Source organism: Pongo abelii, chromosome 16, assembly GCF_028885655.2.
Source record: "Pongo abelii isolate AG06213 chromosome 16, NHGRI_mPonAbe1-v2.0_pri, whole genome shotgun sequence".
Lineage (NCBI taxonomy): Eukaryota > Metazoa > Chordata > Mammalia > Primates > Hominidae > Pongo > Pongo abelii.
In genome coordinates, this window is record NC_072001.2 from 22,528,269 (window position 1) to 22,551,345 (window position 23,077).

The 23,077-nt window shown below is 42.7% G+C and overlaps 1 pseudogene; it reads left to right on the forward strand.

Annotated features, from left to right (window-relative positions):
• LOC129050358 (E3 ubiquitin-protein ligase HERC2-like) overlaps positions 1-22,695 on the forward strand; it is a 27,250-nt pseudogene extending 4,555 nt beyond the window's left edge.
• The last annotated feature ends 382 nt before the right edge of the window (positions 22,696-23,077 follow it).

Genomic DNA, 23,077 nt, shown 5'->3' on the forward strand with positions numbered 1-23,077 from the left:
CTTCTAAATAATTTCTATTTGTAAGCCTACCTGTACACTATAATTAAATGTTAACTAATGTTTCTTATACAAAGAAGTCATCTATACTACGTAATTTTCACTCTTAAGAAACTGATTTCAGTAGAATGGCTTAAAAATCCCATTAGGAAGTTGATGGAATATCATTTTGGAAGACATGCTTTAAATAATTTGATATATTGGTTTCTTTTCTTTTTTTTTTTTTTTTTTGAGATGGCATCTCGCTTTGTCACCCAGGCTGGAGTGCATTGGCACCATCTCGGCTCACTGCAAGCTCTGCCTCCCAGATTCACGCCATTCTCCTGCCTCAGCCTCCCAAGTAGCTGGGACTACAGGCGCCCGCTGTCATGCCTGGCCAATTTTTTGCATTTTTAGTAGAGGTGGGGTTTCACCATGTTAGCCAGGATGGTCTCGATCTCCTGACCTCGTGATCCACCCGCCTCAGCCTCCCAAAGTGCTGGGATTACAGGTGTGAGCCACCGCACCCGGCCAATGTTTTGGTTTCTTTATGAAAATTTTATTGGATCTGTTACAGATATGATTGATGTATTTTATTTTTAAGTTGTCAAACATTCAGTTCATGATGTGTGTTTAACTTTTCGGGGAGGGACATTTGCAGAGACTGACTAATGGTATGGCATTCTGAAAAGCGGTTACAGATTAAAAATTTTTTAATTCTGCAGATGATAGTGTTGAACAAAGTGGAACAAAGAAAGAAGATCTGGATGACAGAGAGAAAAAAGATGAAGAAGAAACTCCTACACCTGTATATAGTGCCAAGTGAATTCTGGACAGCTGGGTATGGGGCAAGCAACCAGGTAATCTTCTGAGTTTTGGCACTTTGGAAAGCTTGATCTGACACTCCTTTTCTAAATAACTTGGATGGATTATTAGTAATTTTTTGGTAACAATTTTTTTTTTTGAGATGAAGTCTCACTGTGTTGCCCAGGCTGGAGTGCAGTGGCGGGATCTCGGCTCACTGCAAGCTTTGCCTCCTGGGTTCACACCATTCTCCTGCCACAGGCTCAGCCTCCCGAGTAGCTGAGACTACAGGCACCTGCCACCATGCCTGGGTAATTTTTTGTAGTTTTAGTAGAGACGGGGTTTCACTGTGTTAGCCAGGATGGTCTCGATCTCCTGACCTTGTGATCTGCCTGCCTCGGCCTCCCAAAGTGCTGGGATTACAGGCATGAGCCACCGCAGCTGGCCTGTTAACAGTTTTTAAAAATGTAGTTTAAAAAATTTAAATATTGTGGTAAAATATACATACCATAAAACTTAACCATTTTAACCATTTTTATGTGTACAGTTCATTGGCATTAAGTATATTCACATTGTTGCCCAGCCATCACCACCATCCATCTCTAGAACTTTTGCATTTTCTCTGACTGAAACTCTGTATCCATGAGACACTAACTCCTTGCTGCCCCCAAGCAACCACCATTCTACTTTTGTCTCAGAATTTGACTACTCAAGGTGTCTCCTTATAAGGGGAATCATACAGTATTTGTCCTTTTGTGACTGGGTTATTGAACTTCTTAGGTCTGTGGGGTTCATCCACATGTGTCAAAATTTTCTTCCTTTTAAAGGCTCAATACTAGTCCATTATATATGTAAGCCACATTTTATCCCTTCATCAGTGGGCACTCAGGTTGCTTTCGTCTCTTGACTTGTGTGAGTAATGCTGCTATGAACATTGGTTTACAAGTGTCTTGAGTCTCTGCTTTTAATTCTTTGTGTCTATACCTAGGAGTGGAATTGGTCAATAGATTTTTTTGTTTTTGTTTGTTTTTTTGAGACCGAGTCTGGTTCCATCTCCCAGGCTGGAGGGTAGTGGCGCAATCTCGGCTCACTGCAAGCTCTGCTTCCCGGGTTCACGCCATTCTCCTGCCTCAGCCTCCCAAGTAGCTGGGACTACAGGTGCCCGCCACCACGCCCGGCTAATTTTTTTGTGTTTTTAGTGGAGACGGGGTTTCACCGTGTTAGCCAGGATGGTCTCGATCTCCTGACCTCGTGATCCGCCCACCTCGGCCTCCCAAAGTGCTGGGATTACAGGCGTGATCCACCGTGCCTGGCCAATAATGTGGTAGTTTTATGTTTAACTTATTATTTATTGTTATTTTTGAGATTGGGTCTCACTCTGTCACCCAGGCTGGAATGCAGTGATGTAATCATAGCTCACTGCAGCCTTGGACTCCTGAGCTGAAGTGATCTTTTTGCCTCAGCCTCCCAAGTAGCTGTGACTACAGGTGAACAACACCACGCTTGACTAATTAGACTCTCACTGTGTTGCCCAGGCTAGTCTTACACTCCTGGCTTCAAGCGATCTTCCTGCCTCAGACTCCTGAGTTACTGAGATTACAGGTGTGAACCACTGCACCTGGCAGTAGATGTAACTTTTTGAGGAAGCAGTAAACTGTTTTCCGCAGTGGCTACAGTGTTTTACATTCTTGCAGCCGTATACCAAGGTTCCAGTTTCTCCACACCCTCACCAACACTTTTTCTTTTTTTTTCCTTTTCTGATGATAGCCATCCTTTTTTGTGTGAGTAGGTACAGCATCTCGTTGTTGTGATTTGCATTTCCCTGATGATTAGTCATGCTGAGCATCTTTTTACATGCTTATTCACCATTTGTATACATTTACTGGAAAAATGTTTGTTCAAATCCTTTGCACATTTTTTTTTTTTTTTTTTTTTGAGACGGAGTTTGGCTCTTGTTGCCCAGGCTGGAGTGCAGTGGCACAATCTTGGCTCATTGCAACCTCCACCTCCTGGGTTCAAGTGATTCTCCTGCCTCAGCCTCCTGAGTAGCTGGGATTACAGGTACCTGCCACCATTCCTGGCTAATTTTTTGTATTTTTAGTAGAGACGAGGTTTCACTATGTTGGCCAGGCTGATCTTGAACTCCTGACCTCAGGTGATCCACCCACCAAGGCCTCCCAAAGTGCTGGTATTACAGGCATGAGCCACTGTGCCTGGCCCTTTTGCCCATTTTTTAATTGAGTTTTTTGTTTTGGGTTATAGGAGTTCTTTATCATGGATGGAGTTCATAATCTCTTCCCTTTCTCCAACCCGGTGAAACCCGTATATTTATTCTTTGCTTACTTTATTTTGTGTAATTAAATTTTTTAAATGTGTGATGCATTTTTGTTCCAATTAAAAATATACCTGGATTCTTATAAAAATGTATAGATGATAAAGATTTCACCTGACTGCCCACCCCAATTTCAGTTTTCCTCTAAGAGTTAGCCACTATTATCCCTTCAGTGTGGATATTCAGACTTTCTTTTCCTTGAATGGACATACCTGTGTAAATGTACATATATAAAAATAATTTGTGATGCCAGTCATGGTAGCTCACGCCTGTAATCCCAGCACTTTGGGATGCTGAGGTGAGAGAATTGCTTGAGGCCAGCAGTTTGAAGCTGCAGTGAACTATGATTGTGCCACTACACCCAACCTGGGTGACAGGGTGAGACCCTGTCTCTTAATAAAAGTCCGTATGTGGGGTTAATAATAGTACCTACCTTGTAGGCTGTTATGGGATCAGCACAGTAGGCCAGGCAAAGAGCCTATGCAGTTATCTTGTGTGTAGTAAGTACCAGCATATACTACCTGTTATCCAGAAGTTTGCTGAAATGTGCCTTGTATTTTCTCTCTTTCCATTTTCATCAGTTTTACTAGAAGTTATCAGTTTAATTGAGTTTCTTCAAAGAGCCAGTTGTTGGTTTTATTGATTTTGTTTGTTTTGTTTTTCATTGATTTCTGTTTACTCTTTATTATTTCCTTTTTTCTGCTTCCTTTGGGTTCCATTTGCTCTTCTGTCTCTTCTAGTTTTTTTTTTTTTTTTTTTTTTTGAGACACAGAGTCTTGCTCTGTCGCCCAGGCTGGAGTGCAGTGGCACCATCTCAGCTCACTGCAAGCTCCGCCTCCCGGATTCACGCCATTCTCCTTCCTCAACCTCCCGAGTTGCTGGGACTACAGGCGCCCGTCACCATGCCCGGCTAATTTTTTTATTTTTAGTAGAGGCGGGGTTTCACCATGTTAGCCAGCATGGTCTCGATCTCGCGACCTCATGATCTGCCCGCCTTGGCCTCCCAAAGTGCTAGGATTACAGGTGTGAGTCACCACACCCATCCCTCTTCTAGTTTTTTAAGGTAAAGGCTTAGATCATTGACTTTAGATTTTTTGTCTTTTCTAACAGGTGTTCAAAACTATAACATAAATTTATCTCTAAGCGTTGTTTAGCCACATTTCACAAATTTGGAAATGTTTATTTATTTTCATCTTCATTCAGTTGAAAATATTTTCTAATTTCCCTTTTAATTTCTTCTTTTACCCACTTATTATTTGGAAATGTGTTATTTCATTTCTAAATGGTTGGGGATTTTCAAATATCTCTTGTTAACAATTTCTAAATTAGTTGTAGTCAGAGAAAATATTCTGTGATTTCAATGTTGAGGCTTGTCTTAAGCCCCAGAATATGGTGTATTCTGTGGAATGTTTCATGCATATGTAATAAGAATGTGGCTGGGTGCGGTGGCTCATGCCTGTAATCCCAGCACTTTGGGAGGCCGAGGTGGGTGGATTACTTGAGGTCAGGAGTTCGAGACCAGCCTGGCCAACATGGTGAAACCTTGTCTCTACGAAAAATACAAAAATTAACTGGGTCTGGTGGTGGGCGCCTGTAATCTCGATTGTGCCTCTGCATTTTAGTCTGGGTGACAAAATGAGACTATGTCTCAAAAAAAAGAAAAATGTGTATTTTGCTGCCCCGTAAAGCTTAATGTGATCAAGTTGATAGTGTTCAGGTATCCTTGACTTGAAATAATTTTCTGCCTACTTGTTCTATTCACTGTTAGAAGAGGAGTTGAACTAACACACAAGGTTGGATTACCACATTAGTTTGACATGAATCTCAGAGATCTTACCCGTTCCTGATTACTTAGTAACTTTAAAGATACAAGTAATATCCTCACTTGTGTGCTCAGGCAAAGTGGGGAGAGATGTGGGACAAGCTGTGCAACTCCCCCAAGTCCGTCCTCTTTGAACCCCGCCTGAGAGATGAGACCTCTCACTGAGGCGTGCCATCCCCTCACTGAGGCATGTCGTCCCCTCAGGTGTGTCGTCCCCTCACTGAGGCGTGCCGCCCCCTCACTGAGGCGTGTCGTCCCCTCACTGAGGCGTGTCGTCCCCTCACTGAGGCGTGTCATCCCCTCACTGAGGTGTGTTGTCCTCTCAGGTGTGTTGTCCCCTCACTGAGGCGTGTTGCCCTCTCACTGAGGCGTGTCGTCTTCTCACTGAGGTGTGTCATCATCTCACTGAACAAGGAGCATTAAGGATGTGCAGTGTTCCCATTTTGTAGTCAGATGGTTTATACACCTTAGGGAACCTTTTCCAGGGAGCCACGTCCCCATAAGTCTGTGGATTTTAGGTATGTTTACCAAACACAATCCTCAACTAACCACATCTTGCTAAAAACATTTCATAGATAAGGACTCTTTTCCTAGCAAATACTAGTCATTTATTTACAGAGAAGCCAGTCTCAGCGTCTCAGCGTTCTGGGGAGATGAGCCCCAGTGACTGGCCTTTATTTCCCTGGAGTATCTCCATTGTGCTGGGGAGGCATGAAGAGCAATTTCACTGCTTAGTTCCTCTTCTGAGGAGAATTGAAATCTCTCATGCTAATTATGGATTATTTTCTTTCAGCTCTGCAGTTTTTGCTTCATGTATTTGAAAACTATGTTATAAAGTGCATGCAGTTTTTTTCTTTTTTTTTTTTTTTTTGGAGACGGAGTGTTGCCTGTCCCACAGGCTGGAGTGCAGTGGCGTGATCTCAGCTCACTGCAACCTCAGCCTCACAGGTTCACGGCATTCTCCTGCCTCAGCCTCCCGAGTAGCTGGGACTACAGGTGCCCGCCACCACGCCCGGCTAATCTTTTTGTATTTTTAGTGGAGACGGGGTTTCGCCGTGTTAGCCAGGACGGTCTCAATCTCCTGACCTCATGATCTGCGCGCCTCAGCCTCCCAAAGTGCTGGGATTACAGGCGTGAGCCACCATGCCCAGCCAGGTGCATGCACTTTTAGGATTTTTATGTCATTTTCATAAATTTGACCCCCTTTATCTCCGGTGATATTGTTTGTTGTGAAGTAACCTTGGTCTGACTACCCTCTTTTCTTCTGATTTGGTGTTTGCATAGTGTGTTTGCCTGGTTTAGCTTTTTTCACTTTCAACCTTTGTGTATATGTAAAGTGGATTTCTTTTAGGTATCATATAATTAGGTCTTGCTTCTTTATTCACCCTGACAACCTCTGTTTTTTATTTGGAATCTTTAGACCACTTGGGTTTAAATCTATCATCTCTGGCATTTTCAGTTACATCTTTAACTTGTCACTCTCCACTTGCAAATGGTATTAACGCTGCCTGAGCTGCGGGGCAATGCTCTGACCACAGCTTCCTGCTTCTGACCTGTTCTTGGTTGGTTGTGTTGCTGTGTCATATGTCCAAGTGAACACCACGGCCTGGCTAATTCTGTATTTTTGAGTAGAGACAGGGTTTCGTCATGTTGGTCGGGCTGGTTTCGAACTCCTGACCTCAGGTGGTCCACCTGCCTTGGCCTCCCAAAAGCCACCACGACCGACCAAAAAAAAAAGTATTTATGTTAACCTACATGTTTATCATTTTGGGCCCTTAAGGTTTTGTTTATATCCCAGTTGCCCTCTGGTATCATTTTCCTTCAGTTTGAAGATCTTCATTTATCATTTCTAGATCTGCTGGCAGAGAAGTTTTTCAGTCTGTCTGGTTATCAATTTTGGCTTTATCTGACTCTACACAAATCACTTTGTCTCACCTTGGGCCTCTCATGTATAAAATAGGAGTAAGTGGCCGGGTGCGGTGGCTCACACCTGTAATCTCAGCACTTTGGGAGGGCGAGGCGGGTGGGTCACGAGGTCAGGAGATTGAGACCATCCTAGCTAACACGGTGAAACCCCGTCTCTACTAAAAATACAAAAAAATTAGCTGGGCGTGGTGGCGGGCACCTGTAGTCCCAGCTACTCGGGAGGCTGAGGCAGGAGAATGGTGTGAACCCGGGAGGCAGAGCTTGTAGTGAGCCGAGATCACACCACTGCACTCCAGCCTGGGTGACAGAGTGAGACTCTGTCTCAAAAAAAAAAGGAATAAGTATAATATAATGTAAATAATTAAAATTATATAATATATATAAAATAAGTGAATACTTATCAGAGAGTTGCTGTGCAAATGACATGAAATAATGCACTTGAAGCTTCTAAGTCAGTGCCTGGCACATACTGTTTGATAAACATTTGTTGTGATTTTTAAAATCTGTTGTTTTGCCTTTCTCCTTCTTTCCCCTCACCTAGCTATCAAAGTACCTACAGTTATGGGTGGGTAACTAGCCACGAAGTATACCTTTCTTGCTCAGATTAAAGCCCAGCTTGTTGACTCAGGGCGGCTTTAATGAAGAGGGTTTACTTGGAAGCCCTGCTTGCTCACAGGTATGGAGCTTTCGCAGAACCGACTCTCTACCTGGCAGCCTTGAAGGGGCTTGGATTCAAAGCATGTTCTTCAGCCACGTCATCTTTAGTCAAACTGCAGGTGGAATTTGTCGCTTTTAGAATAGCTCCTATTCCTTTCATTCCTTTTTTTCTTTTTTTCTTTTGCATCTCAACCTAAAAAGAAAAACACATTAATTTGAGCCATACGAATTTAGAACTTGCTTTTTCTTTTGCTTAGATACGTTTGACTAAAACTTCCTTTTTCACAGGTTTATTTTTTCCAATATTTTATTATGAAAAAAATACGGAAAAGTTGAAAGAATTTTACAGTGCGCACCCACATATTCACCACCTAAGACTGTGCCGCTGGCATCATCCCACTTGCTTTATCACTGCTCTCTCCACCTTTTCGTCCCTCTATTCATCCATCAGTCCCTCACATTTTTTTTGCAGTGTTTCCAAGGAGACCTCTGGACACTTGCTTCTCAACACTGCAGCGTGTAGGCCCTCAGCAGGAGTTCAGAAGTGTACATTTCATAGTGAGCCTTCTGAGAGTGTTAACAGATCACAGCTTTTCTTTTTGTCTAACGAAAAGGGCTTGCTGGCCATTTGGTGTTGTAATCTCTTAGGAGAGTAAACTCTTAGTGACTATCTAAATCATTCCTAATAATTCTCTCTGCTGTGTAAAGTAGGTCTAGGAGGACCCTCTCTGACATTGTTGTTAGCATAGGTTTTAGCTTAAGGTTTTGTAAATGCTGCTTATCAAAGTGATGAAGTTCCCATTTGTTACTGTTTTTTGAGAATTTTTATGCATGAGTATTGAGTTTTGTCATTTGCTTTTTCTTTTGTTTTTTTTTTTTGAGACGGAGTCTCGCTGTGTCGCCCAGGCTGGAGTCCAGTGGCGTGATCTTGACTCATTGCCAGCTCTGCCTCCCAGGTTCACGCCATTCTCCTGCCTCAGCCTCCTGTAGCTGGGATTACAGGTGTCCGCCACCACGCCCTGCTAATTTTTTGTATTTTTAGTAGAGACGGGGTTTCACCGTATTAGCTAGGAAGGTCTCGATCTCCTGACCTTGTGATTTGCCCGCCTCGGCCTTGCAGAGTGCTGGGATTACAGGAGTGAGCCACTGTGCCCAGCCTGTCATTTGCTTTTTCTAAATCAATTGATTTGTAATCATGCAATTTCTGTTCTTTAGCCTATTAATAGGGTGGGTTACATTGATTTTTGACTGTTGAACCAGCTTTGCATTCCTGCAGTGAAACTACTTGGCGATGATGTGTAATTCTTTTTATATATTGTTTAATTCTACTTGCTAATAATTCACTGAATATTTTTGTGTCTATGTATACATTGTCCTGTAGTTTGTACTGTCGTTAGGTTCGATATCATGCTAATATTAGCTTCTTAAAATGAATTGGGAGGTTTTTCCTTTTCTAGTTTCCAGAAGAGATTGTTTTGAGTCTGTGTTAATTCTTTTTTAATGTTTGATGGAATTATCCAGTGAATTCATTTGGGTCTGGTAATTTCTTTTTTCTCGGGATTCTTAGAATTATGAATTCAGTTTTCTTAATAGTGGTAGGGCTATTCAGATGATCTATTTTATATTTGGTGAGTTGTAGTAATTTGTATTATTTGAGGAATAAGTCCATTTTGCCCAAGTTGTCAAATTTATGTGTGTAGAGTTGTTCCTAGTAATTCCTAATTAATTATCTTTTTTGATATCTTTAGAGTCTGTGACATCACTAATGTTGGTAATTTATGTCCTTTTTTTTTTTTTTTTTTTTTTTTTGGTCAGTGTTGCTGAGAGAGGTGTGTCAGTTTTATTGATCTTTTCAAAGAAGCAGCTTTTTGCTTTACTGTTTATTGTTTTTTTGTTTTCACTTTGTTTCTACTCTTACCTTAATTATTTCTTCGTTTCTGTTTACTTTTGGGTTTATTTTGCTATTTTGTTTTCTTTTAGGTTGTCGAGGTGGGCACTTATATTATTGATTTGTTTCCAAGTTTCTAACGTACCATTCATTTAGTGCTGTAAATTTCTCTCTCATCACCCACTGTAGCTCTTTCCCATTCATTTTGATATATAGTACTTGCATTTTCTCTCAGTTCAGAATATATTTTAAAATTTCCCTTGAGACTTCCTCTTAGATCCATGGGTTATTTAGAAGTTTTAAAGTTTAGTTTCTGAGAGTTAGGCAATTTTCCTGTAATTGTTCTCTTGTTGACTTCTAATTTGTTTCCATTGTTTGAGGGAACATATGCTGTGTGATTGTAATTTCAAAAAATTTGTTAGGTTTGTTTTATGCCTCAGAATATGTTCTAACTTAGTATTTGTGGATACTTGAACAGATTATGTATTCTGCTGTTATTGGCTGGAGTGTTCTATAAATTTTGATTGGATCTAGTTGATTGATGGTGATGTTGAGTTCTATATCCTGGCAGCCTTTCTGTCTCCTAATTTTATTAGCTGTAGAGAGAGATTTTGAGGTCTCCAACTATAAAAGTATAAATGTCTTTTTCTCCTTTCAGTTCTGTTCATTGTTTTTTGTTTCAAATTGCTGCGTCTTAATGGTGTATTGACCAAGTTCTCATTTTGTAATGTTGCCGTCCGTTCCTGGTAATTATCTTTTTCTTTTTTTTTGTTTTTTTCTTGAGACAGAGTTTCGGTCCTTTTGCCTAGGCAGGACTGAAGTGGCGCGATCTCAGCTCATCAACCTCCAAACCCACCAGGTTCAATTGATTCTCCTGCCTCAGCCTCCTGAGTAGCTGTGATTATAGGGGCCCGCCATCACGCCCAGCTAATTTTTGTATTTTAGTAGAGATGGGGTTTTGTCATGTTGGCCAGGCTGGTCTCAAACTCTTGAGCTCAGGTGATCCACCCACCTTGGCCTCCCAAAGTGCTAGGATTACAGGCGTGAGCCACTGTGCCCAGCCCTCTTGGTAATTATCTTTGCTGTGAAGTTTACCTTATTTGGTATTAATGTAGCCAACTTCTGCTGTCCTTTCAGTAATGTTTGCATGATCTTTCTTTTTCTGTGCTTCTGTTTTCAGTTTGCCTATTTGAAGTCACTTTCTTATGGACAACATGTAGTTGGATCATGTTCTCTAGCCTATTCTCCCAGTGTCTTTTAATGTATTTAGACTTTACATTTAATTTAATGTCATTATTGTTAAATTGAGGCTTAACACTGCCATTTTATTTTGTATTTTCTATTTCTTTTGTTTTTCATTTTTTTGGTTTGATTCTTCTTGGCTGTCTGTGGTTTACTTGACCATTTTTAGCATTTTATTTTGATTTTTCTGTAGTGTTTTAGAGTGTATCTTTTCGTATAGCTTTTTTAGTGCCTTTTCTAGGTACTATATTACATATAGATTGAGCATCTCTAAACCCAAAATCCAAAATCAGAAATGCCCCAAAATTCAAAACTTTTGGGCACCCCAGCATGATGCCCCCAAGTAGAAAATTCCATTCATAGGTACTTAGCATGAATTTTGTTTCATGCACAAAATTATTAAGAATACTATATAAAATCACCTTCAGGCTCTCTGTATAAGGTATATATAAAACATAAATGAATGTATTTCGACTTGGGTCCTATCCCCAAAATATCTCATTATTTATATGCAAATATTCCTAAATCTGATAAAAATCTGAAATGCGGAGCACTTGTGCTCCTGAGCATTTTGTAAGGGACACTCAGCCTGTGTATGTATGAACACTTATTAGATTGTACCTGGTGTTGTCATTTACTAGTTTCAGGGATATAGAAACTACCTCCCCTGACGTTCCTTTATGTTCTCCTGTTCGTAATATACTTGCCTTAAATATTTCATTTGCTTACATTTATAACCACATATGACAATGTTATAATTTTTGGTTGAACCTTCAGACATAATTTAGCAAAATCAAGAGGTGAGGGAAAAGTCTGTTGTATTTATGCATTGGTGTGCTTGTCATCTCCTCCTTCCGGAAGTTCCAGGGTTTTCTTCTTTGATGGTTGCCATTCTGCTTAGAGAACTTCCATTAGCCTTTCTCTTGGTGTGGGTCTTCTGGTGACAAATTCTGTTTTACTTCCTCTGAGAATGTTTTGCTTTCCTTTTCATTCCCGAAGGACATTTTTGGTGGATGTAAGAATTCTGGGTTAATGGTTCTTTTCATCATTTGAAAAATATTTTGTACTTTCAGCTGGCCTCCATGGTTTCTGATGAGAAATTTGCTGTCATTTGACCTGTTAATCCATGATAGTTGAGGTACTGTTTTTCTTTAGTGGCCTTTGAAATGTTTTCTTTGTCTTTTGTTTTTTGGAGTTTGGTTATGATATGTCTTAGTTTGGATTTCTTCAGATTCATCCTGTTTACGGTTTGCTTACCTTAGATCTGTAGGTTTATGTCTCTTGCCAAATTTGGGAACTTTTAAGCCATCACTTTTTAGAGTACACTTTCAACCCCAACTTCTTTTTTTATTTATTTATTTTTTTTTTTTTTGAGACAGAGTCTTGCTGTGTCTCCCAGGCTGGAGTACAGTGGTGTAGTCTTGGCTCACTGCAAGCTCCGCCTCCCGGTCAACCCCACCTTGTTTCTCCTGTCCCTTTGTGAGTTCAGTGACTGGAGTTGTTATAGTCCCATAGGTCCCTGAGACTGTTTTGTTTTTTGTTTGTTTTTCTTTTCCGCGGGGACATATACTTCTTTCTTTTCTTTTCTTTTTTTTTTTTTTTTGAGATGGAATCTCTCCCTGTTTTCCAGGCTGGAGTGCAATGGCACCATCTCGGCTCACTGTAACCACCGCCTCCCGAGTTCAAACAATTCTCCTGTCTCAGCCTCTTGAGTAGCTGGGATTACAGGTGCCTGCCACCATGGCCAGCTAATTTTTGTATTTTTAGTAGAGATGGGGTTTCACCATGTTGACCAGGCTGGTCTCAAACTCCTGACCTTGTGATCCACCTGCCTCGGCCTCCCTAAGTGCTGGGATTACAGCTATGAGCCACCATGCCCCACCTTAGGGGCGTGTATTTCTTCTGTGTTATTCACATTGGGTAACTTCTATCTTTTACATCACTGATTCTTTGCCCTTTTTCCTCCACTCTACTGCTGTGTCCATTCACTGAGCTTTTTATTTTGGTTATTGTATTTTTCAGTTCTAAACTTCCTATTTGGTTTCTTTTTTTTTTTTTTGTCTTCCTTTTCTTGTCTTAGGCTTTCTATTTTTTCATTTATTTCACATGTGCTTGTAATTGCTTGTTGATGCCTTTTTATCATGACCGCTTTTAATTATTGGCCACATTATTCCCACATCTTTCATTGTGGTATGTCTATAATTGTTGTTTAAAATTTGGTTTTAGATCTTCCTGGTTCTTGGTATCATGAGTGACTTTCTCAATAGAACATGTTGTTAGGTGACTCTAGGTCTTACTTAAATCTTCTGTGTAAGTGGTTAAATCTTTCTGTGACCCTGCTCTGGCCGGGATAGGGTGTGCTTCAGCTCATCACTGGCAGCTTGAGACAAAGTCCAGGCTTCCCACTTTGCCTAGAGACCCCTGGTTACTGTGAGGTAGGGGTAGGAGTTCTGACTCCCCAGTGGTGTCCATGGTTTGTGTATTTTCTCACCCACTGTTTTAGAATGTACATGAATGATGGACTGGGCAGTCAGGATTGCGATGGAATAAGCAGGAGGGTGTCAGGGAGAAGGGCACGTGGGTGCTCAAGGGCAGAGCTGCCTTCTTGGAGCTTTGGGGTTGTTTCTGGGCTCCGCAGCCAAGCAGAAGGGAGATGTATTATTTAAAAGTGGAAAATGCAGTGACTCTTCAGGAAGGGCTTAGCCCTTGAAGTGCTGGGCCAGCCTCCTTGCCTGAAGGGTGGCTCAGTGGCGATGCCCTGAGAAGGGCAGGGGCACTGCTTTACCTGTCAGTCTTTCACTTCTCCATCTTGAGCCCAGTGTGCAATTCAGTATTCTTCATGTCATTTTAAATAACTATTAGCTCTTAGCTGCAAAGCTTCAGCTCTCACATCCTACTGCTGGTGCTGGGCACAGTGTGCGTCACCCTGTGCCTTTCCAGGGAGTGGTGAGATGTGTCCCTCTCCTGCCTTCTAAGGTCCCTCCCGTCCAGTGGAGAGCATATCCAGGGAATGGGTAGCCGGAAAACTGATGTCTTCTGCCCAAGGGGAGGCAGCCAGTAGGGGTGTTGTTATTACCTGTCAGGATCCAGGGCTGCGAGGCTGGTGACTGCTGGCCTCCAGGCTAGTAAGCAGCAGAGAGGCAGGCCCAGAAGAGCCCAGCTCTCACCCTGCCACTGGGAACTGTGCTGTTATAGGGGATTGGTGGGAGGTAACTTACAGTTCCCCTATAATGATCTGTACTCTGAGGTAGACGCATGCTTAATCGAAAGACCAGAATCCTTTGAATTATTTTCACTCATGTGATTGCCTTCTAGCTACTTACAAAACACTTCTTAGTATGGAAATTTTTGAAGATACATAGAAGTAAAGAGAATAATATAATGAAATATCACTTACTAGTTGGAATGTGTATTCTAACTGGTTACTTTATCTTCCTCTAAAATATGTCCATAAATGTGTTTCATGAGTCATGCGTACTGGGTAATTTTATCAAGACATCGTTTTTATTTTGAATTTGGTTTTTCAACATAAAAGTAATGGCTAGTGTTTTTCTCTGTTTAGGAGATGTGCTGCTGAAAAATATTGATTGATGTTGACTTCAGAGTTCTGTGTTAGTAACTTCTTTTTTGGGGGGGGAGACAGAGTCTCATTCCGTCACCCAGGCTAGAGTGCAGCAGCACAAGCTCAGCTCGCTGCAACCTTCCGCCTCCTGGGTTCAAGCGATTCTTGTGCCTCAGCGTCCTGAGTAGCTAGAATTCTAGGCGCGCACCACCACACCCAGCTAATTTTTGTATTTTTTTTAGCAGAGAAGGGGTTTCGCCATGTTGGCCAGGCTGGTCTCGAACTCCTGACCTGAAGTGATCCACCCGCCTTGGCCTCCCAAAGTGTTGCGATTACAGGCGTGAGCCACTGTCCCTGCCAACTTTTATATGATGTTTTCAGAGAGGCAGTATGCCATGGTGGTTCAGAGTCTCTGTCATGTGCTGTACTCCTCTGTGTGGCCTCGGAGAAGTTGCTTAACCACTTGGTGCCTCAGTTTCTTCATCCATAAAATGGATTTACAACACTGCTTGACAGTGCTGGGTGTGAGGGTTGCCTGAATTCGTATGTGTAAAGTGGTTAAAACCGTTGTTGCCACATATCATGCCTTTGAGTACTACCTGTTGTCACCATCCATTTTCTCAACATTACAACAAACTGTGGCCACATTGTCCACAGGTGAGATGTTATCTTGTCTTGTTTTCTAGATGTGAATGAACTGAAGGGGTGTCTTTCTGTGCTGGTTAAAGAGCAGCAGGCCCTGGCCATCCAGTCAGCCACCACCACTCTCAGCCCCGTGACTCAAGCAGAGGCTGGTAATCTTGGAGCACTGTTTCATTGCCTTGAACCATTTTTCAGGAGAATGTCAAAGTTAAGTGGAAAAGCCATGGCATTTCTCTGCCTCTTGTGGACAGAAAAAGGTAATATAAAGCAAAGAAAGAATCCTAATGGGCCGGGCGTGGTGGCTCACGCCTGTAATCCCAGCACTTTGCGAGGCCGAGGCGGGTGGATCACGAGGTCAGGAGACCGAGACCATCCTGGTTAACACGGTGAAACCCTGTCTCTACTAAAAATACAAAAAAAATTAACCAGGCGTGGTGGGGGGCGCCTGTAGTCCCAGCTACTTGGGAGGCTGAGGCAGGAGAATGGCATGAACCCAGGAGGCGGAGCTTGCAGTGAGCTGAGGTCGTCTCACCACACTCCAGCCTGGGCGACAGAGTGAGACTCCGTCTCAAAAAAAAAAAAAAAAAAGAATCCTAATGCCAGTTAAATATAAAATTCAGACTGTTTTGTTTCAGAAAGTTTAATTAAGATTTTCAATATAGTGTCTGTCTTCCCCTTCTGAAATTTATTCTTGCTTTCCCTTTTTGTATGTTTTATGTAATCTGGAGAATGAATTTGCCAATTTGCTCATGTAGTAACAGACCATACTATGTAATCTCTGTCATTATTTATTCAATTAAAATTTTTTGTTTCTTTTTTTTTTTTTTTTTGAGAGGCAATGTCTTGCACTGTCACCCAGGCTGGGGTGCAATGGTGTGTAATCATAGCTCATTCTAACCTTGAACTCTGGGTCTCTAGTGATCCTCCTGCTTCAGCCACCTGAGTAGCTGGGACTACAGGCACATGCAACCATGCCTGGCTAAATAAAAATAGTGTGTGTGTGTGTGTGTGTGTGTGTGTGTGTGTGCGTGCGTGCGTGTGTGTGTGTGTGCGTGCGTGTGTGCGTGTGTGCGTGCGTGCGCGCGCCTGGAGATGGGGTCTTGCTCCTGGCCTCAAGCAATCTTCCTGCTTCAACCGCTCAGAGTACTGGGATTACAGGCATGAGACACTGCGCCTGGCTCTGTGTCATTATTTTAAAGACCTTTTTCTGTCAGTAACTGTGGAAGCCAGCCAAAGCTTTAAATCAGCTCAAGTATAAATTTGAAAATGAATTCTGAACATTGTGTACGTTTTATTTTGTTTTGCTGCTGGGTAAGGAGATAGATTGTAATGTTCAGTGCCCATCTAGTTTAGATGCTTCATGTTTTTCCTTCCTAATGTGATTTTCTTATTCTTTTATTACAAGAGATGCTTTTGGGCCGGGCGCGGTGGCTCACGCCTGTAATCCCAGCACTTTGGGAGGCTGAGGCGGGCGGATCACCTGAGGTCGGGAGTTTGAGATCTGACCAATATGGAGAAACCCTGTCTCTGCTAAAAATAAAAAAATTAGCCAGGGCATGGTGGCACATGCCTGTAATCCCAGCTACTCGGGAGGCTGAGGTAGGAGAATTGCTTGAACTGGGGAGGTGGAGGTTGCGGTGAGCGGAGATCGTGCCGTTGGACTCCAGCCTGGGCAACAAGAATGAAACCCTGTCTCAAAAAGAAAAAAAAAGTGGGGATGCTTTTGGGCATATGAGTTTTAATTTGTTGATGCCTGATAATATATTACAGATTTCCTCTATTTGCTGACAGCCACTAGAATGTTTAAAGCTTATGTAAAATTGTACTTTTCCAAAATGAAGCTGTCTATCAGACTTTTGTCCTCAGAAGGCTGAACTACAAGATTGCCAGATGAAACTATATTTTGTGTAGTCAGGAGTGTTGGCTTTATTTGACTGTGATAGTGACTTTGACTCCCTGGAGAGCACATAGAAAGTATAGGAGGCAGGAAGAAACAAGAGCAAAACCCTGATCATCTTGCTCGCCAGAGACACGAGCGATACTTGCAGCTTGTTTCCTTGTTTTCTTACGTTTTAATTTTTGTGTTTGTTTTCCTTTTTTGTTTCCTTATGTTTAACTATAGTTGAAATCACATTACAGTTGGCTCTCTGTATCTGTGGGTTTCACATCCACAGATTCAACCAACTGTGGATTGAAAATATTGGAAGAAAAGCAATAAAAAACAACACAACAATTAAGAAATACAAATAACAATACAATATAACAACTAATTACAGAGCATTTACCTTGTATTAGGTGTTAATCTAGAAATGATTTTGTTTGTTTGTTTGTTTTGACATGGGGGTCTCACTGTTGCCCAGGGCAGTGGGGCTATCATGGCTCCCTGCAGCCTTGACCTCCTGGGCTCAAGTGATTCTCCCACCTCAGCCTCCCAAGTAGATGGGACTGCAGGCGTGTGCCACGATGCCTGGCTAATTTTTGTATTTTTTGTAGAGCCGGGGTTTTGCCATGCTGGCCAAGCTGGTCTCAAACTCTTGACCTAAAGTGACTCACCCACCTCCTCTGACCACACTTGGCCCATGTGCTTCTCTTGTAAGGACTGTGTGTCCTGTTACATGTCTGTGTCTTGTCATGTTCATATTTCTCCTTTAGGATTCGGGAGCAAAGATTTCCATCTTCCAGGTACCCAGTGCCCTTCTCAGAGGTTCTTGTGTTTCCTCTCTGAGCTCCCGGTGCATTATTCAGGCACTTGTGGATAAGCGTGTACCGTTGCCCTGGCCAGCCATGTTCTTCTTTGCCATTTTTATTACACATGGTATCTTGGGGAGATCCTTCTATAACATCCCTGTTTGTTGTTTTTTGTTTTGTTTTGTTTTGTTTTTTTTGAGATGGAGTCTTGCTCTGCCTCCCAGGCTGGAGTGCAGTGGTGCGATCTTGGCTCACTGCAGCCTCCGCCTCCCAGGTTCAAGCGATTTGCCTGCCTCAGCCTCCGAGTAGCTGGGATTACAGGCATGTCACCACCACACCTGGCTACTTTTTGTATTTTTAGTGGAGACAGGGTTTCGTCCTGTTGGCCAGGCTGGTCTTGAACTCCATATCACCTGTTTTTATAGCGTATCCCCTGATCATGAAAGCAAATTTTAGTAAATTTGGAGAATATATAGTAGCAATACTGTAATATACATATATTAGAAATATGATATACTATAAAGTATAAAATAAAATTCCTTTCTATGCATAATTGAGTTGAGATTATGCCTTTTGGTGTTCTAGCCTTTTCTCTCTTGTACAGGATGGTTTTTGTGGTGTACCATTTGCATAACCTTTTACTACATGCGGAATGAAACTGACTTGTGAAATTAACATACGCAAGTAGCGAAAAGCTTAAAAACACACAGGATGGTGATGAGCACCATCCTCAGAAGAGGGCGACTCCCCACGGGGTGGCTCAAGCACACAGGGCTTCACCCGTGGCCAGGAGCAGACCCCAAGTGGAGGACGCCGGAGCTGGGGCGAGCCAGGCTACCCTGTGCATCTCTGCTGCTCTTCTTCCAGCTCCTCCCTGGCCTGGTCTCCCATGTGGGGTTTATTCTCCCTCTGTTTATGTATTTATCTGTTTATCGTCTGCTTCCTCCCACTAGAATCTCACTTTGGGAGGTCATTTCATGAGCATTTTCCCAAGACATTTAAAATTCCTTATACATTTCTTTGATGCTTAAAAAGAAAACTTTTCCTTTACAAAAGACATTTGATCAAAGTTGTTAAACAACGAAACTAAAAATCCACTTGTGATCCTGTCACTTGAAGAAAACCATTGGTCAGATTTTGGTACACACCCTTTCATAGTATTGATTTTATGTAGTATCTGCACCCTCTGCTGCTGACTGGTTGTATGTTCCGTGTGTGTCGTCTGCAGTTCCCAGCCTGTGAGCAAAGGTGTGGAGGGGCTCGCCAGAGTGGGATCCCGAGCGGCACTGTCTTTCGCCTTCGCCTTCCTGTGCAGGGCTTGGCGATCAGGTATGGTCCCTGGTGTGATGCGTTGTTCTGCTTCCCTAACACATCAACAGTCTGGGTTTTGAGCTCGGTTCAGCCACCATGTGCCCTTCGGCTGATCCCTTGTGCTCTCTGTGCCTCGGTTTCCTTGCTTGTGAGATGAGAGGCTGCAGAGGCTGTTTCACTTTTCATGTCTGTGCTTTAAAGAAAAAAAAAGAGAGTGCATGCACCCTCACCCCCACGTCAGCCACTACCATGGAACACCTGAGTACAGACTTAATTCTAGAAGAATAAGAAGTTACTGTATTGCTCATGTGACAGCCGTGAAATACAGAATTGACTGGAACAGCTGTGCTAGATTTTGGCCTGCTGAGTGAGGGATTGGAAAGGTGACAGTGGCATCATCTCTCGCTGAGGGATGGGAAGCCCAGCAGGAGAGTGAGGGGAGTGGGCAGGCTCCTCTGACACGTGTGCGCCCAGGCGAGAATGCGGACCTCTGCAGTGAGCTGTTGTAGGAGTCCCTGGACGCCCTGCGAGCACTTCCCGAGGCCTCGCTCTTCGATGAGAGCACCGGGTCCTCTCTGTAGCTGGAGGTGGTGGAGAGAGCGACCAGCTTCCTCAGGTCCGTTGTGATGGGGTGAGTTCTTTCCTTTCTTGCCTTCTGCACGCAGACAGCTGGCCTGCTTGAGGCTGGTTCTTACCACCCTCACTTTAGAGCTAAGAAGCCTAGTAGGTTGGTTTCTCACCTCTGTTTTCAGCGGGCTCTCAGTGCTGTGATTCTGGGTCTGGGTTCTCAGCTTTTCAGGAGATTTGATATATGATACTCTGACTAGACCCAGGAAGCTGTGATACTAAATGAGATGGACGAGGGAGGATGCTTAGAGATTTGGCCATCAGTCATTCGTGGAGGGTTGAGCACTTACATTGTGTGTCTGTCTGTGATTAGGAGCTGCTGTCCTGAGTGCAGAGTGGTGCTTGGTTTGAAGTCTTATAGATAACGTGGGAGTAAACAACTACTCAAGATCAAATAGTTTAGTCCTTTAGCTGGTCTTTTTAGCGTAAAAAATTTTGAATAGGAATCATTTGTGTGTAAGAAAAACATGAATTCTGGTCTTAGGTGCTATGCATTTTTGTTAAGGTTTTTAAATTTAAAGAAAATATAAAATTCAACAAGGAGGACAGATGCAGAGGAAAAGTGAGGCCACTCCTCACTCCCCTTGCAGAGGTCAGCACTGTGCCTTCTTCCATCCGGCAGGAGGCCTTTGGCATTTGCATCCCTGGCTCTGAGTCCACTTCCTGAGCCTGCTGGTGAAGGCATCACCACAAATTTTTAACGCTGGAGGCCCTGAACATAGGCATGGAGTTGATTTCAAAAATTCAGCTGTAATATTGATGCCATAGGATCCTTTCTCCGCAGTCTTGGGATAGAATTTTAAAAAATTTATTATTGAGTAACATAGAAAAGTTAAAAATATTTCATTGATCAGAGATAAAAATTAGTGTAGACATTTTGCCTTCAGATTATCAGGTGGTTTTGGAGATTGGCTCTCTAATTCCGTAGGAGGATGTTGATACTGTTATAGTCTTACAAGTCATTGAAACTGGAAAAGATAGTTAGATATTCTTCTACTCATGTTTTTGATAATGAGATAAATTATTTTATGTTTCACAAACTTGGAGTATGTCATCTACTGTAATATAGTGTCTGAATGAATAATTTAAATAAAATATATTTCTGTAAGCTAATTTTACACTTTAAAAATCTCTGAAAAATTTGAGTAGCAAGTCTCAGAAACTTGATTCTAAATATTAAAAATATATCCTTCCTTGGGAGGGAGCGTGTAGTAAACGTGTTAGTGTGATTGTAAGCATGCTGTCTTTCTGGAGGTCGCTTTGTTCCTGCATCCATTGTTTTAATTTCAGGGATGTTCACGGAACACCAGGCACCAAAGGGCCAGAAGCGTCCCCCTGCAGGACCAGCACTTGGCCCTGGCCATCCTGCTGGAGCTGGCTGTGCAGAGAGGCACGCTGAGGTGAGGGCTGCCACAGACTGGGAACACTTTGGGGAAGCGGCTCTGTGTCCAAATACCTGTTGCATTGTGTTTGTTTCACTGAATCGTGTGTGACTGCAGCAGATGTGGTGCTCTGTAACCGGAGAACCATGTCCCAGAGCTCGCTCTCTCTTTTCCTTTTCTTCACTTCCTTTTTTTATGCTTAGTTTTCTAGACTGGGAATTTTTTTTTTTTTTTCAGTTTTCCTCATTTAATTATTTTTATTCCATGAATTTAAGATCCTAGATCTTTCATGTAAACATGCTCTTTGAGCTTCTTAACTGGTCTTTCCTATCAGCAAAAGGTGATGTCGTGTGCTGAAATCTTGGTGTCAATTCAGTGATTTAATTACCATGGCTTTACTTTCGTTTCCTTTCATATCCCAAGTATTTCTTCACTTCTATCTAGCTGTTTGCTTTTATTTTTGCTCCACCATGAAAAAAAAAGTTAATCTGTTTTTACTAGGAATAAATATCTTTTCTCCTTTGGCCAAATGTTGTCTGCCATCCTGATGTTGCTTCAGCTGTGGGACAGCGAGGCACAGGAGACTGACAATGAGCGTTCTGCCCAGGGCACCAGCACCCCGCTTTTGCCCTTGCTGCAAAGGTTCCAGAGCATCATTTGCAGGAAGGATACGCCCCACTCCGAGGGCTACATGCACGTGGGTGTCATGATGGAACTTTGTGTGTAGGTGGCACTCGAGTCTAGTTATTTTTTAAGCAAGACCGGCGTGCGTGTCCACGGCAGTATTTTTCTCTGGCGTGTGTGTGTTTGGTAGTAACAGCATTGAGTCAGATGAGACAGGTGTGGGAGGCCACTTGTTTGTGGAGAAGACTCAGATCAGTGAACACTGACTTCCTTGTCAGCAGAGAACCAAGCTTGAAACATGCGCTTTTAAATCAATACCAGAAAAGAACAACGAAAATAATGGCCTGCTTTGTTGGCCCTTCCTATGTACTGGGCTCTGTGCAGGGCATGTCACCTGAGCTATCACTCTGTTTAGTACCAGCTCCCCCCTTAACAGGTGTGGACGCCGAGCTGGGGGAGGAGCAGGCGTGTGGGGCCCTGGGCCTAAACCTCCAGGACTGCTGGTCTTTACAGGTCAAGTACAAGTTGGATTTTGCCGGTTTTTTGGGAAAGTCTTAGGCATTCCAATATCATGCTTTGGTTTTTCTATTATTTGCAGTCTTTAATGATAATAGGGCTCTTCTGCCTTTAGAAGAATTAGAACTATGCAAATGAAAGTAGGTGTTCTCCAGAGTGGGCAACGTTTAGATGGAAATAAAGTTTTTGGTTTTAGATTTCAAGGCCAGCTTGAGATGCTGTGCTGGGTTCCCACAGAAGTGGTTCTGCCTTTCTCCGGGGGTCCTAGGCCTGTAGGGTGGTTTGGTTGTGTTAGTAATCTGTGTGGATTCAACTTACCTGTGGTATCATAAATGTATATATGCACAGTCAATGTTGTGTACATGTATACAGCAAATTTAGACATTTGTACAGTCAGTTTATATGCTGCATAAATATATAGCTGTATAGTATAATTGTATCATCGACATTGTCATTTGATGGGTCAAATGAGTCTATAGCAAAATAAAAAAGATAATTAAAGGCTAATTGTTACTTTAATTTTTCCCACCATTTCTGAATGTTTGTTTACTTTTCCTTTCTAGCTTTTGTGTGGCCCTCTGAGCCTCATTGAGAGTTTCTTGAGGTACCTCACCCTTCCACAAGACAACGAGCTTGCCATTGATCTGCGACAAATGGTGATTGTTGTCATGGCCCATTTAGACCATCTGGCTATGCCCTGTAGATGCTTCCGCTGTGTAGCTCTCTGACGTCTCATAAGGTGTGTGTGCAAGAACCGTGTTCTCCATGTGTTTTGTAGCTAGTACCACTTCTAGGTTCTCATCCTGGGCCCATGTGAAGACTTGTTTTTTCTGGTATTGTTGGGGGGAGCTGGCTTATGGTTTTTAAACATGTTTGCTGTTGAAAGTGTTATCCGTGTTGAGAGTGAGTGATGAGCAAGCTGAGGCACACAGGCCTGGGGACCCAACCTGGGGGCCCGCGTTCCAGGTTCAGGTGGCACAGCCCCAGAGAGCTCCCCTTTATCCACAGCCCCAGGCCCTCCCACCTGCAGGGGGTTCCACAGCCTTCTTTATGCTCTGAACACGGGCTGTGTTAGTAT